We start from the raw sequence: 19965 nt of genomic DNA on the forward strand, positions 1-19965 counted from the left end.
AATTTACAAGAAATAGTAATCTCACACCAAAAATAGTCTATAACGAGCAAGAACTTTATATTGACGAATAACGCATACAGACCTATGTAATCAACTTAAAATGCTAAATTATCATTTGAACTTGTCGACTTTTTTCTATTAGTTTTACGAACGAGTACATTTATTAATAGTTTGAGGTAGCTTAATGTTAAATCTTTCTTATCTATCCGTCGATAGTCCAGACGGTAAGAACGCAACTGGAATGCTACATGTTTAGGTCGATTCTAGCTGATGACACCGAAGTCTTAGGCTTTTGAAATAAATGTACAAAATAATATTTAGTAAAGAATTGGCTCTGTCATAATAAATTCAAAATTTGCATGAATTAAAATATATTTAATCGTATTTTATGACAAGACAAGGCAGGCAAGGAAAGGCAAGACAAGTCAAGGCAAGGCAAGGCAACGCAGGGCGCCTCCTGCTCGTTGGATAATAAAAATTAGAGTAAATATTTCGGTCGATGTCGACTATCATCAGTAAATTAAAGACGTTCTTTTTTCCTTGTTGTCGATCAGTAAAAACAGACAACCGACAACTACTAATTCTTTTGCTGTAAATACAGACAGGGTAAATATCTATTCAAATTGTAGGTATATTTGGGCACGTTTTATAATTAACAGATCAACTTTTTTTAAAACACCAGAGATTTGAAAACATTATAAAATATAAAAAAAAACAAAAATTTCGGTGTCAAAGATTATTGTCAATAACTGACATATTCCAGTCGATAATCTTTCTTTGCTATCTTTAAAATATACTGAAAGTAACGTAGCGATAAATGAAAAAAATAATTAAAACTTTTAGTCTTTCTATTGCTCATTCATGGCTGACAGAACAAAAAAAATCTACGCATGTTGATTAAATCATTAATTTTAATAAGATATCCGAAATACATTACACAATTCATTAAAAAATATAAAAATGTCATAAAATGCTATTATTATTGTTATTATTATTATTATTATTATTATTATTATTGTTATTATTATTATTATTATTATTATTATTATTATTATTATTATTGTTATTATTATTATTATTAATATTATTATCATTATTATTATTATTATTATTATTATTATTTACTCACTCGGAGTAGTCACACAAGCCATCATCAAAGATTTATCTTTGAGAACAACTTGTGATGTTATCTGGACTTTGAGTGAAAACTAGTCTTTCCAGATTTCCAGTACTCTTCACCTCTTTCCATAACCTTTGCAGATAAATTTGGGTTATTGCAACAGTCGTTTACCGTTGGTTTCTCATTGGCGGCGACTGTTGCTCTTCACTGGAAATTGGGTGCCAATAAGCCTTTTCAAGGTTCCAGTCATCTTTGCACTTATCCAGCGGAGGGCTGGCTAATGCTTCTGCCCTCGGTATTTCCATTTTCGTTACGCCTCCTCGATTATTTGGTGTCGCGTCAGTATATAGTCACACACACACACACACACACACACACACACACACACACACACACACACACACACACACAGTTTCAGTTTTTATAAGTCCATGTGATTTTCTTTCTATTTGATATCTTTCGCAGTTTCTTGTGCCCAGAGCTCATGTGTGTTAGTATTCGGATTCAAGAGCTGTCTTAATATTTCAACCGTTTTCATTATTGTTATACGATGTATCGTCTAAGACATCCCTCTGATTCTAATCTCTCGGTTTTGTTCCTAGTGCTCCTACTATTAATGGGTCTTTTAACTATCTTCATTTTCCATATTCCTGTAAGTTTTCTGGCCATATTATTATTATTATTATTATTATTATTATTATTATTGGTCACCCACCTGGTACTAACCAGACTCAACGTTGCTTAACTTCGGTTATCTGACGAGAACCGGTGTGTCAACGCGATTATGCCGTGTACGTGTGAATTCATAGGCGCTGTATGTGCTCCCCGCTTATCTCGACATTTGTTTCTAGTCGTCTTGTACATACTTTTGACTTGCCACAAGTATTTAATAACATCAACTCCGGACATGTGGTTGGAGATGGCGCACCTCCTGCCACAATAGTTTCACGCGCAGGCACTCTTTCGTGGGTATCCATTGGCTGTTAAAGACTGAAGGAGCCACTAAGTATTATTATTATTATTATTATTATTATTATTATTATTATTATTATTATTATTATTATTATTAATATATACTCAATAGGGGTAGTTACACGGGCCATCATCAAAGATGTCTCTTTGAGAACAACTTGTAGTGTTCTCTGGAGTCTAACTGGCAACAAATCTCCCCATATTTCCAGTACTCTCCATCTCTTTCGATAACCTTTGCAAAAGAAGTTGAGTTATTGCAACAGCCGCTTACCACTGATTTCTCGTTGGCAGCGACCATTGGTATTTACTAGAATTTGGATGCTAATAAGCCTCCCCAAGGTCCCAGTGCTCTTTTCATTCATCCAGCGGAAGTCTGGCTTGTATTTTCTCTCGTCGGTCTGTCCTCCTCACTTATTTGGTTTGGTGTCAGTTTATCGTGACATAATAGGGGTGGCCGGAACGCAGGGGTGCATGGGAGTACTTATAATTATACAGTTTCAGTTTTCATGATTCCATGTGATGTTCTTTTGTGTTTTACACATTTTAGGCGTTTCTATGTCCAATGTGTGCATGTAGATCATGTGTGTTAGTCTACACATTTTCCTTAATATTTCTGCAGTTGTTATTATTATTATCCGTTATATATTCTCAGCTATTCCTGTGATTTCTATCTGTCTTATTATTTTTTCAAACTATTTCGGTATTATTCCTATCGCTCCTACTCTTACTGGTGTTATATTGACTTTCCCCATTTTTCAGATCCCTAAATCTTTCTGGATAGTTCTATGTATTTGCCGTCTCACTGATCTATACTCTATGGTATGTCAGAACGGAAAAAAAAATTACAATCTAGCAAGACTTTTCCTTCTTGTTTACTGTTATGATATACGGTCTTACAGCTTGGATGATTTTATCCGTGTTCATATCCATGTCTCATAGGATCTTGTGACTTTTATTTTCCAGTACTGCTACCGGTTTGCGTTCTTACTATTTGTCTGAGTGTTCAAGATGTCATTGTTTGCATAATTGCCAATGCACTGCCTTGCCCACTTGATCGTGTCTATTTAAAAAATTTTCGAGGCTAGTCTGCTGCATTCACTTAGTATATGGTTTATTGTTTCGTCTCTTTGTCCGGAAAGTCTGCATTTGCTGGGGGGGGGTTCTTGTATGTGTAGTGCCGATCCTTGCTCTGATGTGGTTGGTTCTATGTGCGTCATTTTGTGCGGCTGTCATCAGTGATTCAATTTGCCTGTGTAGGTTTTTTTTTGTAGCCATTTTATTTTTGTTAGTCTTATAATTTGTAGGTCTTATAAATCGTCATTGTAGATGTCTCTTTTCCTATTTTTCTTTCCTCGTCGTATTCTTCGTCTCTTTTTCTATCTTGTTTCTTTCTTCAGTGTCTCTTTCTGTGGTAATTATTATTTATTCGGTATTCTGCATCATGTATTTTTTTTTAGTTCTTTTTGTGTTATTTTGTAGTCTTTTTTACCAACCAGCCCTCTTCCTCCATTTTTCCTTTCGAATCGGTCGTTATCATACTTTGGGTGTAATACACTGTGCATTGTTATGAGTTTTTTTGGTCTTCTGGTCAAAGTTCTGTAGTACTTGTTTTATACAACTTATAAACAGTCCGGAGTTTCTTACACTTGTTACAAGAAAAGAGCCCTTTTTTGTAAGTAAGAAAAACATTAGATAGACCGAGATTCGAACTTTGTAAGCAAGGTTCAGAAATAGATCCATAAAGGAATTTGGCATTGTTCAATTTCACATAAAATAGTTTTGATATGTTGTTGGAAAAGAAAATTTAATTGTTCAATTTTTTTAATGAAAACTGAATTAAAATAAGGCCAGGGAAAATTAAGAACAATGCAATTTAAATACGTTGAAAATAGATTAGTGAGAATTCTTTGTCTGCAGAAATGGTTTGCGAATATGTGCGAACCACGTATGTATAGGTCACCTGAATTTCCACGTGAGTAGGCCACGTTGAGAGCTATACATGACGTCATAGCAGAAACGCTGATTCTCAATATAGTTTGAGTTTTAGTGAGATTAGTGAGACTGAGGGAGACGGAGTCTAGAGTCGAGTCCGGATCGAATCAGAAGAGGGTATCGCTTTAGAAGCGAAAGGGAAAGTTTTAAACATGTAGAAACAACTTTGAATTCGTGGATGTGATCATCATTTCGACCGGTCAAATGGAATAAAAGAACATCTCATATTTTTGTAACTGCCGTAACTGCGTGTCGTCTTTCTACCAAATAGAAGATAATGTGAAATCATTTATATGAACATTGTTCCCATTCATCTTTATAATGAACTTTGTGTATAACTCATCTAAGTAAGGTGTAACCCTCTCCATCTAAGAAATGTGTCCTCTTCTCCATCTAAGTAATGACTGCCCCCTCCGGTGTTAAAGAACTGATCAATCTCTCTCCACTCTAATATATGTTAAAAGAAGCAACATCCACAGAACTGTAAAAGGTATAAATGTCTTCCCTCTTCTCTCCCCCTCTGTTATATTTGTATAAATGTATCTTACCCTCATCAATATGAATGTCACTAGCAGTCTCTCTCTCTAATATTGCCTCCTATGCAACATACTGTCCACGTGTATATGCCATTAATTAGGTTTCCACTATTTAGTTTAGTTTCGAGGAGTTTCCTTGTTCTTCTGAGGTATCCCTTTCAAATTTCTTTTTCATATTTGTTTATTTGACATTGCCTTCTTCCAGAAATCCAAAGTATTTTAGCTTTATAGCTTCAAATACTTGGAAGTCATTCCGTTTCCTTCCAGTTTTCTATTTGAATATCCTGGCTGAAGAGTGTGGTTGTGTTTATTAGTGTCTTTAGTTCTGTCTTTGTTTTCACAAACACTTTCAGGTCATCCATATACATTAAGTGGTTCATTCTCTCATCTGTATTGGTGAACTTGTATTCGGCTTGCCATTTTATTAGTATATTTTACGTGGCACCAGAGTTATGATGAATAGTGATGGTGATAGGGAAGACTGTTCTTTGTATTTTAATCTCAGTGTGTTGTCCATCAGCTGCCAGTTCAAGTCTCCATTTTCTCATTGTATTTTCTATCAAATTGATTATCTTGCCTGGTATTTTGTACATTCTCAGTCATTCTATTATCCATGCCTGCGGGATTCTGTCATACGCTTTCTAGTAGTCGATCCATGCCATTGCTATGTTCTTTTTTATACTTTATACCTCCTTCAGGAACATTTGGTCTATGTATAATAAGTCATGTGTTCCTTTTTTCCTTTTTTTCATCCTTTGTTCCACTGGTAGTAGTCCGCCTTTATGAAGGGAATGGTAGATTTTTCTGGTTGTTGTTATTATTATTATTATTATTATTATTATTATTATTATTATTATTATTATTTTTACTCACTAGAATTCTCACAAAGCTCATCGACAGAGGGTACTGGATATGACCTTAAACTATATCCGATAGTGAGGCCCCAGTTTGCGGCCTTTGGGGAGTGTGAAGCCACCTTTTAATTGCCATTGCTCCCAGGTCCAATCTGACCCGGAGTGGTAGTACCTGTTAGGGTCCCAACTATGGGTTTAATAGAAACCGACTTAAAAAAACAAAAAAAAACAAATCAACTCTATTAAAAAATTGTTCTTCAAAATCGCTGAATTCGGCATTAAATAACGTGAAAAAGTTGATATACCGTAAAGCAAAAACAAACAAATCATCACCAGAGATTGATCACTGACAACAATCGGGTGTGTTAGTCCGAGTGACAAAAAGTTCTCCCAGATATTTAGTAGACGATGCCTCTTTCGATAAACTTTAAAATTAATTTGCATCATCGGAACAGCCTATTGCCATTGTCTGTTCACTGACAATGATATGTAATTAAGGTGGCACTAAACCTCTCCAATCCAATTTCTTCTCACTCATCCAGTGGAAGTCATGCTTGTGCTTATTCTCCTTGGTGTTTCTATCCTTTGTCGACGTTCTCTAATATTTGGAATGTTGGCAATTGTGCCGGCCTTTTTTGTGAGAAAGGGGGTTACTTTAAAAGTATAGCTTTAGTTTTCTTAGTCACATGTGATAATCTCCCACCCTGCTATTTACATCCATTGCAGTTTTTATAAAACCGGCTGGTGCTTGTAGTTCATATGTATTAGCCTCCGCATCCAAGTAGTGGCCGCCAGCGATTAAATCTTTGAATTACGTTTCCATTTTCAAGACTTGAAAACTAAATTATATCCAGAGGAATATGGGAGCGGTAAAATTTTATTTAGACTTTTTTTTTCAAATTATCATACATAAATATTTATGAAAACATAATTATTAAATAAAACGTCATAATACTTACATTTTACAGAATTAGAACCAAAGTAAACAGACTTTGGGTTTGTTTTACTGTACACATAGATTCGAAAAAGTTGTCACAATACAAATATATAATAAATAAATGTTATGAAAGACAAGATAAGTTACTTTTCTACCTAACTGGATATGTTTTTAGTGTTTTTATTCAATGTAACATGTTTTAAAAAAGTCAAAATAATGTTAAAAACCCGCCGACTATATGTTAGCCTATGTCATGATAACATATGTTGAGCGAGTTTCTAACAGTATTTTGTCTGTTTTTTATTTATAACTCATCTTCCCAAACTTTCCGTGTTAAAGAGAGAGTCGGCCGTAATTTAAAATTTTCCAATACATCGGTAAACACTGTAGGTTTTTTCGAGCTGAATAAACATGTTACATAAAATATAAACGCTAAAAACATATCCACTTAGGTAGAAAAGTAACTTATCTTGCCTTTGATAACATTTATTTGTTTTATATTTGTTTTGTGACAACTTTTTCGAATCTATGTGTACAGTAAAACAAACCCCAGACTTTTTCAAAACTAAATTTAAGGGGGTTTAGCCCTATTTAACACGATGGAATGGGGGCATATCCCGCATTTTCCAAACAGTCTTACTTTTCCGTTGTCAAGCTGCCATTTTTATATGTTATTTTTGCCATTTTTACCTATTACTTTTGCCATTTTTACCTATTACTTTAGTCATTTTTACTTATTACTTTTGCCATTTTTACTTATTACTTTTGCCATTTTTTACCGGTGCCATTTTTATCGGTGCCATTTTAACCGTTCCATTTTTCCGGTGCCGTTTTTTTTTTCAAATGCCATTTTTACCGAGGACATTTAAAAACATATCCCTAATAAATGTATTGGATGTATTGGATCCAGGACAGTTCAGTACTCTTGTAGCAGCTGGTATCACAGCTAGTACTGACGAAAAATAATGATTGTAAACGAGGCTAAAATTGCTGGCAACATAGGAATAAAGAACCAATTCAGCTTTTGTAGCTTACTGTCGTTCTTTCCCTTCATTTCTTTTGATCTTATATGCCTTTGGGCATTGTCCAAATCGGCCAGAACTTGACCCGGATCTTTAGCGAGGAGCATGGACATCAATGACCAATGAAAGAGCCCAACCGCTCTGAGTTGCCTACATCCCATTTTAGTTAAACAAAATAAAATAATTCAATGATATGTAAACGGAATTCTTTCTCTCGGAAACTACTTTTGCTAGATCTTTCGAGGTGATATCAGTTCATTTTCGATAAACCACATTCGAGTGTCAATAGCAACCATGCATAATGCAAACTCTCTTTTTTCTGAAGAATATTGGGAATGCAAACATTTTAAACGACTGCATTTATAAGCTGTATATAACGTAGAAATTTGATGTGTGGGTGTTTATAATAGAGAATATATTTAGGACATTTTAAAGATTAATAAGCATTCTCTATAATATAAATGCACAAAATTTATTCATAGCTTCACGTTTGTAACATATTTAAGCTCTTTTACTTCTTTTGTTGTCTCCCGTTAATAAACGGCGATGTGTATCTTTTGTTCATGTCCGTTCAGTTTTCCGAACAATCTTACAAAAGAACCAGGAAAATGAACTAAACATAGTTACCATAACACAATGAAAACTTTCTATCTGTGGACCAATTTTCCTTACATGCTACAACTGTCACAGAGCTTGGACGTGCATATGGCAACTGCATGCAAATGCCAAGCGGTCTGCTAAGTGACGTCACGGTTAGGAAAAAGAAAAATTATAAAAAGATAGTGTGCACAGACCGACAAGAGAAAACGATCACGTTAGAGACGTGAGTAACGTCACACCTGTAACGACAAGTCACGCGTGGTTGGAGGATGAGAAATAAAGGTATTTTGTTAAAACCTGAAAAAGGAGTTTAAGTTCTTTTCTATTCTTTCTCCCCTTTGCGACTGAGTCTACAACGTGTTTGGTCTACGTGTTTAAACTATCTCCCACGTTACACAGAGCGTCGTCTTCAAATCCAATGAAAACAAATAATTGTCATAAAACGTGAGTAAGCATTTTTAGCTATGATTCCTAATTTTCTATCGTCGCATAATATTTGCTATCATTCAACTGACAAACTATTTAATAACTATACTTTTCGAGTGTTTTTTTTTTTTTTTGGACAATTAGTGATTCGTTGGTAAATATAAAATATAGTAGCAGTAAATTATATATAGCTATTTTTAACCGACAATTATATATATGTAGCTACTTTTAACAGACAATATGTAGTATAGAGGCTAAGTTTAATATCCAAGTTTTACGGCATATCAACAACGTTTTAGATTACTTTACGCCGAAATTCAAAGATCATTTTCAAGGATTAATTTCACACAGTTAGCAAATCAAAACTTACTATAAAAGGCATAGCTTTGGAGTGACTTATTTCCCCTCATAATTTCCGCTCTATTTATACACTTGTCTCCTCACGAGGGCAAAGACTCGCATAAGGTCAGTTTGATATGGGAAAATACGGATTCTCACTAAAAGAGACTCTGGATGAGTACAAATATAAAAATTGCCTCAGTAAAGAAGGGATTCTCCTGTACTGACCGTTGAACGAATAATCCAATTATGCCATCAGAAAACATATTACACTTCAATCCTCGATAAACGTCTAAGTGTATTATTAATCTCAAATTACACATCATACATAAATAAGATTTGAACACAATATGAGTCGTTTTATAGTCTGCATCGGTATCTGATAAGCCAATAATGAACAATTTATGAATTACAAAACAAATTGCTAATAATGTAGTAATAGAATTCTATAAATTAGAAAGACCAAGAAGATACTTATCTGTTTAATTTAATTGATGAAGTATTCAATTTCAGTTTAATTTTTTGCCCCCATAAACGTACACAAAGTAATGAACGGCCATACTGTGATCAAGTTAATATTTTCTTGCCGATTTTGCTTTAGAATAATTGTTTACTTGAAAATCATTAATTATATAATGAGAATGATGTTCAAAACATATTTTTGTAGTCCCCTGCTTTCAATAAAATCCCCCGTAATTATTCTCCAGCATTATCTCCTTTCACTCTTTAATTCTCTCTGCTTCAATTTTTACCTCTCTCTTTCTCTTGCTCTCACTCTCTCTCTCTCGCTTTCTTCTCTCTTTGATTTCTCTATTTCTCTCTCTGGATTTCCCTCTTTTTTTTTCCTTACTTGTTCTTTATTTCATTTACTATGTTTCTCCAGAGGACTACATTATTTAAAACCATTCGTATTGCAACGAAATAGTAAAATGAAAGACGTTATTTAATAAATACACAAAAAACGAAGAAAAAGAGAGAAACAGAATTAACGGGCGACGTCGTAAGCGAAAGATGGCATGCGAGCGACATTCCTGCCATGATTTATAAACATGGCGACGACATGATAAAACTTTAATAAAAAGGTTACCCTTTCCTTTTCTCCTGCTAGTTACAGGCACCAAGACAAACGACATCGCTCTCTGTCTATAGCGTTATAATCAGAAAAGAAAATAAACAAAAATCTCTATATTATTGTTGTTAATTTACTCAATAAACATTCTACAGTTTTTACTTTTCTTTATTTCTATTTATAAATTATTTCTATATGCAAAATAATATTTATTACAATAAAAAAAGAAGATGAAATTATAGAAATAGAAATTGTAACTCCGTTTTATTTGCCCTGTTTTTACGAACAAAAATTGAAAACTGGAGATAAAACGCTCAGGTGGAAAACGTTGTTATGATAACCAAGAGCCAATTAGAAGAAATCGTCTCTTCCGTTCCTTTAATATTCTGAGAACTTTTGAATACCAGTAATTTTATGATAACGTTTGTTTAATGACCGAAAATTAAAATATATATATATATATATATATATATATATATATATATATATATATATAAATGTAGCTTAGAATTGTAAAACTTGTTTGAAATTTGGTCGCAAAATTAGTGATCGGTGAAGCTTTAAAAATGATGAAAATTAACACTTAACCATATTTCATATTTCGTTCCCTTACAAAGTTGCCAAAACTTACCAAACGCTCTTCTTCAATCGTACAAATTTTTCCTCATTCTCAAGAGAGTTTACGAATTATAGTAAAAAAACAGAAGCATTACCGTGTTTGAATGACGTATATATTTATATTCTTATATATATGGGAGATATTTTTTTCATTTTATTCATCCTAAAATCGAACTAATATTATCTGCTTGCATAGAAGGGCTAACATTCCAAACGATTTATACCTGTAGAATGAGAAATGTCTAGCTTTGTAAATGGCATCGTTGTATGGGATGCGTTATGGATAAGGGAAACTATCTATCCGCGGAATTTACCGACAAACATTCTAAATTCTTTTAACCGTTGAAGACATGGCTTCAACACAACTGTTATACGTGTTAATAAATATATTATCTTTCTATAAAAATATTTATCTCTATTTACGTAAATACTGTGGCAGTATTTAGCGTAAAAATCATTGATCGTCAATATTTAATATTTCTTTTCGAAAATTTTATTTGTTATCACTAAAACATGTGAGATAGTTTAATGTGATAGTTTCTATTACAGAAAAACATAAACTAAAAAACGAAGTTACATTTCCAAACCGGTCACCTATATTTTTAAAATATCAGCATTTGTAATGACTATTAAATTTTGGAAAGATCATATTTTTAACGAAGAAATATGGACTATATATGGATGTACTAAATGATTGTTTGATGAAAATGTTTATGCAAAAGAAAAGGACTTTCTTATGACATATTTACCATCAAAGAGGCATTGAGCATCTAGTATTGACTAGTAGAATGCCAGAATCAAAATAGAAAGGTGGACCAAGACGCACTTTCACGGATACCGTGTTCGATTGGACGGTTAAGCTGTTTCGGGCTACGGATAGCCGCCCGTATTCGAGAACCGTAGTCGCCAATGATGTAATACGGCAGAGTTGCTGATGATTATTATAATTTCTTGAGTTAGATATTCTCAAGAAAATATTGTTTTTTTTTTAATTTTGATAACCTGTGGCATTATGAAGACATACACTCTCACAAACGATATGTTTAGAGAATTTGATAGGTATCGAACCGATTTTTTCTTTTTAGTTCATGGTTTTAATTTTGATAAAAAGAACAATTTCTGTATGCTATTTTATAGTTTTCAGGGTCCTGAAAACTTTCCAAAATGAAATCTTGGCAGTGGCACAAAGGAAGATGGAGAGGATAATGTTAGGAATCACTCTACAAGAGAAAGACAAACATCTGGATCCGCCATCAAAAAAGAGTTATTGACATCAATGCTTCCATCACAACATTCAAACACAGATGCGCAGGGCATGTAGTCAGACTACATGACAACAGATGGTCCATCAGGAAAACGAAATTGACACCTGGTGAATATAAGAGGACAGCGAGAACCCTAAACGAGATGGAGGGACGACCTGATACAATAAATTGGTTCCACATGGCCGCGGATAGCTCGGGACAGGGATAGATGGGTTAAGTAAAAAGAGTGATAAAGCCATTATTGATATTTTATAGGGGTTAAGATATAACGCGGCTGGTACTATTAAAATAAGCGATCGGTTGTACATTAAAATTTATTTTTCTACATAGTAACCGCCATTCTCAATGGATTTTATCAGCGATTGGGTTGGTGACGGTCCATGTTGCTCATATCTTTGTTGCCACATCTCACTGTGCTGACATCAATATACATCGACTCCATAATCTTTTAACAAGCGCTGGTGAATGTTGATCACTTCATGTTTTTCTGTGTGTGTGGGGGGGATTCAATTTCACATCTCTACTTCTGAAAAACGTCCTCATGTTGTCGATATCTAAAACGGAGAAATAGAAACTTTAATGTAATGGATGCAAATGCTCAGTCATCATAACAATGTAATTTCTAATCACGAGGTGAATAACAATTAGTAGGCATTACTCTTACTGTTTATTGCGTTATATATTCTGAACAAAATACTTCTTTTTTATTTAGATTACCTGTGTCTTTTCTATTATGGCGGTGCGAAACTAATGTTGTTTTTTATATAAAGTTGAACGACATTATTTTTTGCCCCAACTTAATATTATAATATTTCTATGATGTGTTGGTGCAAAAATAACATCGTATTTTATGTACAGTTGAATTAAAAATAAAACGACATTATTTTTGCTCCAACCTTAATATTATAATATTTCTATCATGGCCAGTGCAAAGATAACGTCGTATTTTATATACAGTTGAATTTAAAAAAAAAAAAAAAACGACATTAATAGCATGCTCTCATGAGCAAAATTCAGGCATACGATCTGTTTGGAGAATTTTAGGGTTCAATGAAGGAAGATCCAAATTTTCTATTTTCGTTAGTTTACAACAATAATTTTTGTAGCGTAGTACACATGGGATCCATAGGTTGTATCAGACTATGTCGCAAAGCAGCCCAAGAGAAAAAATTTACTCGAACACACATTTTCGTGCAACACCGATATTTATTCCCAGATCCTTTCCCTTTCCCAAAGAAAACGTAATCGAAGTCTAAATGGCAGTTCAGAACCTATCAGGTTGCCGACTCTCTTTTGAACCCTGGCCAGGAGCGAGAGACTCGTAGCAGATTCACCAACCCAAATGTGACGATATACTCCATATATGAGCGAATGGTGGTCTTGTAGAGGTACAGGAGACTCCCAGGTGTAAGTAACTTCCTAGCACAGTAGAGAGAACCTACCTACCTCGCCATGGCCCTGACAATGCGCTCGTCATCTATGACGCCTATCCTCTCAAATATCATCCATGTCTCTTATTTTATTGTCTTCATTTTAAAGATTTTTTCCTTGTCGTGACGTCAGTTCGCACATAGCTCAGTATTTACATATAGCCGCTATACACGCTCTTTTATAGTTTTACTTCAATTCAACAAAATTATCTGATTGTAAAGAAAAAGAAACATTTTTCTGTATTTCAGCTTCTTGAAGATAACATCGTCTATGTATTAATATCCATCCTTTTTATATTACACATTTTGTATTGAAATATACAAAATAGTCTATCGTCAAGTCTATCGTTATTGTCACTTTCTCTTTCATCAAATACCACATTTTCCTTTGTGTTATCAACGAATTTTATCTTGAGTGACATTGACTCGACGTCATATGCTATCTATTTTCGCACAAATAAAATACGTACGCTCAACGAATATTTAACATTCAAGAAACGCGAAACGATATACAAAAAGGTATTTGATTCAAGGATTACTTTACGAGGTAAGGAATGCCAGTTTACTGCTTCTGTTTTTAGTATAATTCTTAAACACTCTTGGGAATGATGTAAAATTTGTACGTTTGAAAAAGAGCGTTTGGTAAGTTTTGGCAACTTTGTAAGGAAACGAAATTTTCTGGAATCTCTGATGGGTATCCATTTCTTATTTAGATGAATAAATGTCAGCTCAGTTCTTAGTGTTTCATACGATTGAGTCTGTGATGTCGGGAAAATGATAATGATATATGATGGCAGCATCTGTGAAAGGCTGAAGTAATACACACTTAGACAATGAAGGTAGACAGGTAATAAATAACATAAGCAAAAAAAAAACAATAATATCATAAAAATAACGATAATAATATTGATAATAACTGTAACAATCGTGATAATAATAATAATAATTATAATAATAATAATAATAATAATAATAATAATAATAATAATAATAATAATAATAAACCATTCCGATTCCAGAGAGCACCACAAATTTTCTTAAAAAGAGAAATCTTTGTTGATGGCTAGTGATTACTGCTAATGGGTAAATAATAATAATAATAATAATAATAATAATAATAATAATAATCTGAAACGTTTTGCAAGGACCGAAATGAGGATCTTCGGCTAAGATGGAATTTGGAATGTAAAAGTGCGCACAACTAGTTATAAGAAAGGGAAAATTGGAAACGATAGAAGGCATGGAACTACGCGACCAAAAAGAAATGAGGGTACTAGGGGAACAAGAAGAGTATAAATACTTGGGAATTCTGGAAGCGGACACCATCAGAGCAACAGAAATGAAAGATACAATTGGAAAGGAATACCTCAGGAGAACAAGAAAAATGCTGGAAACGAAATTATATAGCAGAAACCTAATAACAGGTATAAATACATGGGCAGTATCACTAGTAAGAAACTCTGGAGCGTTTATAGGGTGGACAAAATAAGAACTGAGACAACTCGACCAGAAAACCAGGAAACTCATGACCATGCATAATGCACTGCACCCAAAAGACAATATTGACAGACTCTACGTGAAAAGGAAAGACGGGGGGAGAAGACTGATCTGTATAGAAGATTGTGTGAAGGACACGAAAAAACTACCTAGAAAAACACATAATACAAAACACTGAAAGGATAATTATGGCAGCGAGAGACACTGAAAAGAAAACAACAAAACAGAAAACAGAGACAAACGACAAAACGAGAAAAGAGAAGTGGAAAGAGAAACAACTCCGCGGAAGATTCATAAGAATGACAAAAGATGAGAACAACGAAAACACCTGGACATGGATGCGAAAAGGACATATAAACCGGGAAACTGAATCGCTAATAATTGTAGCACAAGATATCTCGATAAGAACCAACCATATCAAAGCAAGGATCGATAAAACACAATAAAACAGTAAATGCAGACTCTGTGGACAAACAGACAAAACGATAAACCATATAGTAAGTGAATGCAGCAAACTGGCCCAAAAGGAATACAAAAACAGACATGACCAAGTAGGGAGGGCGGTGCACTGGGAACTGTGCAAACGGCTGTACAGACAAATGGTACAACCATAAACCCGCAACAGCACTCGAAAACGAGAACCACAAAATCCTATGGGACATGGACATACACACGGACAAACCAATCCAAGCAAGAAGACCAGATATCGTAATAATTAACAAGAAAGAGAAATCCTGTCAAATCGTAGACTTTGCTGTCCCAGCGGACCATAGGGTGAGTATGAAAGAAAAGGAGAAACGAAGCAAATACACAGAGCTAACCGGAGAGTTAAAAGGGATTGAATGATGAAGAAAATCAAAATAGTACCGATAATAGTAGGAGCACTAGGGACAATTCCGAAAAACTTCGAAAAAAGAATGTCAGAAATTTGAATCAGAGGAATAACTGCAAAGGTACAACGACTAACGATAATGAAAACGACGGAAATATTAAGGAAACCTCTTGAATGCGGAGGATAATACAAGAAGACAATATAATGAATAAGCGTTACAGGGAATGAAGCACACCGAAACTGCATATTTACAAGTTCTACACCCACATCATGCATCCCCCATTGTTTCATCACCGCTCCCACAATAAAAAAGTGATACCCAAGAGCCGAGAAGGGTCAAGAAGGACTGAAAGACCTCGGAGAGAGTGCTCGGCTGGACAAGATCAAAGAGAACTGGGACCTTGGGGAGGCTGAGTGCCACTCAAAATCCAGTATAATCCAATGGCCACTGCCAGCGAGAAATCAATGGTAAGAGGCTGCTACGATGATGCAAATTCATTTACAAAAGCTATCGAAGAAGGTGGAGAGGGCTGGACGTCTGGAGAGACTTGTTGTCACTCAGCTTCCAGAGAACACCACAGGTTTCCAATCAGATCGTTTGTTGACTTGTGTGAAAGCTCCATGTGAGCCAATAATAATAATAATAATAATAATAATAATAATAATAACAACAATAATGATAATAATAATAATAATAATAACAATAATAATAATAATAATAATAATAACAACAATAATAATAATAATAATAATAATAATAACAACAATAATAATAATAATAATAATAATAATAACAATAATAATAATAATAATAATAACAATAATAATAATAATAATAATAATAATAACAATAATAATAATAATAATAATAATAACAACAATAATAATAATAATAATAATAATAATAACAACAATAACAATAATAATAATAACAATAATAATAATAATAATAATAATAATAACAATAATAATAATAACAATAATAATAACAATAATAATAACAATAATAATAATAATAATAATAATAACAACAATAATAATAATAACAACAATAATAATAATAATAATAATAATAATAATAACAACAATAACAATAATAATAATAACAATAATAATAATAATAATAATAATAACAATAATAATAATAATAATAATAATAACAATAATAATAATAATAATAACAACAACAATAATAATAATAATAATAATAATAATAACAACAATAACAATAATAATAATAATAATAATAATAATAATAATAATAATAATAATAATAATAACAATAATAATAATACTGGAGGTCAAAAATAAACTAAGAACCAGGTAACGGCATGAATAAACTATAAGAAAGCATATGATAGTATGCCGCAAGCATAGATAATGTACAAATTACTAAGCAATATAATCCATCTAATAGAATCTGAGAAATTATAATATACAAATAATATAACCAATCTGATAGAAAATGCAATGAAAACATGAAGACTTGAAGTGACAGCTGATGAGCAATACATAACTGAAAGCAAAATGCAAAGAGGAATCTTCCAATGTGATTTACTATCACCATTACTGTTCATTATAGGCATGATGCCCCTGAACAATATCCTAATAAAGTGCCAAGCCGGATACAAGTTCACTATCATAGGAAAAAGAATGAATCACCTAATGTACATGGATGATCTGAAACTGGTCGCAAAAACAAAAACAGAACAAGAAATACTAATAAACATGACCAGAATATTTAGCTAAGATATGCAAATAGAATTCGGTATCGAAAATTGCGCACTGCTGACCACGAGGAGGGAAAAAGGGGAAGCAACAACTACAGGGGAAGTAGTGCCCAATGAAACACAAATGAAAGCACTAGGTGAACATGATAACATGTAGGACAAGGATTTTTGGGAGACTTATTACCATACAAATTCTAGTAAAAACTAATGGCGGCTGCCAATTAGGAATCAATGGTAAACGGTTGTTGCAATAACGCAAATTCATCTGCAAAGGTTGTCGAAAAGTGTGGAGAATACTGGCAATCTAGGAATACTGGTTGTCACTGAGACTACAGAAAATACCGCAAGTTGTCATCAAAAACAATTTTTGATGGAGGCTAGTGTCACTACTCCTAGTGAGTAAATAATAATAACAATAATAATAATAATAATAATAATAATAATTATAATAATAATTATAATAATTATAATAATAATAATAATAAAATGGCAGTATAAAAGATTTGCAAGGAAGATACAACGTATAAAATAACTGAAATCAGCTGAAATCCGAGGAAAAATCAAAAACTGAAGAAACCAACCCACATAAATTCCGTACAATAACCAGTGAATTGGATATTGTAATAAACATATTGCAACAAAAACAGAAACATGCTCCCAGGACTAGGCTTGCTTTCTTCACTAATAACAAGAACCCTTCTCAACCACCAATAGCTATGGCTAAAGATGCATTACCTGAACGTACTTCATTCAAACTCCTCGGCTTAACGTTCACAGGGAACATGAGTTTGAACAGATACACTGAGAACATTGCCAGGGCCATGGCGAGGCAGGTAGGTTCTCTCTACTGTGCTAGGAAGTTACTTACACCTGGGAGTCTCCTGTACCTCTACAAGACCACCATTCGCTCATGTATGGAGTATGTCGTCACATTTGGGCTGGTGAATCTGCTACGAGTCTCTCGCTCCTGGCCAGGGTTCAAAAGAGAGTGGCCAACCTGATAGATTCTGAACTGTAATTAGGACTTAAACTCTGTCTCATTGACGAAATGCTGCATCCTTTTACCTGTTCTAGAAGTATTTTATGGCGGAGGTCTGAGCCCTTGTACCTCCATGACGTAAATACCCCCGACAAAGCCGACAATCAGCAAGGTCTCATCACTACACAGTAGAGACACTTAGATGTAAGGAAGCCTTCTACTCTACTAGTGTATTCCCAAGAACTGCTGGACTCTTGAATTCACTTCCGTGTTCCTGCCTTCCTAACTGTACTGACATGCAGAAGTTTAAGTGTAATGTGAACAGATATCTTGCTGCTCAACAAAGTATATCTGCAATTTATAGTAGCCCCCTACATGAAAGTGATGTTGAGCCGTGTTTGGAAAGAAAATGAAATTTACAAAAAAAAAAAAAGACAAAAATATGCAAGAAAACTGAAATCGCAAAATGCTATAGCCTCACAGTAGTATGTCGTCTACATGGTCCTTCAGAACATGAAAGTATTATGAAGAGTCCGGAAAGATTGGGTGGGAGAGCACTAGTAAGATCTCTACTCGAACAACATGGAGAGGCCTGTGCTCTTGAGGAGGTTTTTTGCCACCTAAACCACAACAAATACTAATAGCCGATGTCAGTGAGAAATCAATGGTACGTAGCTATTGAGATAATGTGTACTGTAAAATAATTTATTGTCATTGTCTTGCAAATGCTATGTACCCACATGAAATGTTTTTAGACGTATTGGAAATAGCTTTTTTTTTCTTTCTTTTTCTTCACTTACCGATCTTTCTAATGTATTTTTAATTTCTATAATTTTCAAGTTTTCTCGTGAATTGTAACACTCTAAGTCTCCTTTGGAGGTTATGTAATGTGGGATTTGAAAAGCTAGCACTCTAAAGAACACTAAACACACAAAAAGGCCTGGGCAACCCTGCCAACGTTCTTTAATATGAGTGCCTCAGGCAATTAAGAATAAACGAATCCCCTTCTTTACAGTAGCTTCGTATCTAATGTGCTATGAATCATATTAAGAACTTTCAATGTGTTAGCTGTTGAAATGAATCGAGAAAGAAGAAAGTACAGAGAAATCACGAGTGACATGGTGTCTCTCTCAAACTCTAGGCAATAGTAAAGGTTACTGCCAGTGAGCTATAATGACGTGTGTAACTGTTTTATTGAGTGAATACTTAAAATTATACGAAAAAAAAAGAAAGAAGACAAACAACAAAAACAATGTCAAAAACAACTCAAATAAACATAAACACAAAGAACAGAAAATAAATAAGAAAAGGAAAAGAGTTAAAAGACGAAAAATTATAATAACAGAAAAAAAAACGAACGATTAAGAAAGAAAATACGAAATAAAAGAATAACAAAACATTGAAAAAGTATGAAATGAAGAGGAAGAAAAAAACAAAGAACGAATAAAAATTATACAGAAAATGAAGAAGGTAAAGGTGGGGAGGAAGAACAAGGAAGGGACATGATTAGAACGAAAAAGAAAAACGAAGAAAAATGCATGAAGTTTATTTATTTGTTTACTGGCATATAAATCGTCTTTGCAGCATTTCAATCCAAAATATATGCATATACTAGACTACCCGTGACCCGTTTGGTCAGTATTTTATATTAGCTATGGAATTCATGTACGAGTGTGACACTTGTCACGTAAAGAAAACAGTTTTTTTTTTTTACATAACAGAAACATCTAATGAAAATGAAAAAAAA

Source organism: Euprymna scolopes, chromosome 16, assembly GCF_053919585.1.
Source record: "Euprymna scolopes isolate OS-2025 chromosome 16, ASM5391958v1, whole genome shotgun sequence".
NCBI classification, from domain to species: Eukaryota; Metazoa; Mollusca; class Cephalopoda; order Sepiida; family Sepiolidae; genus Euprymna; species Euprymna scolopes.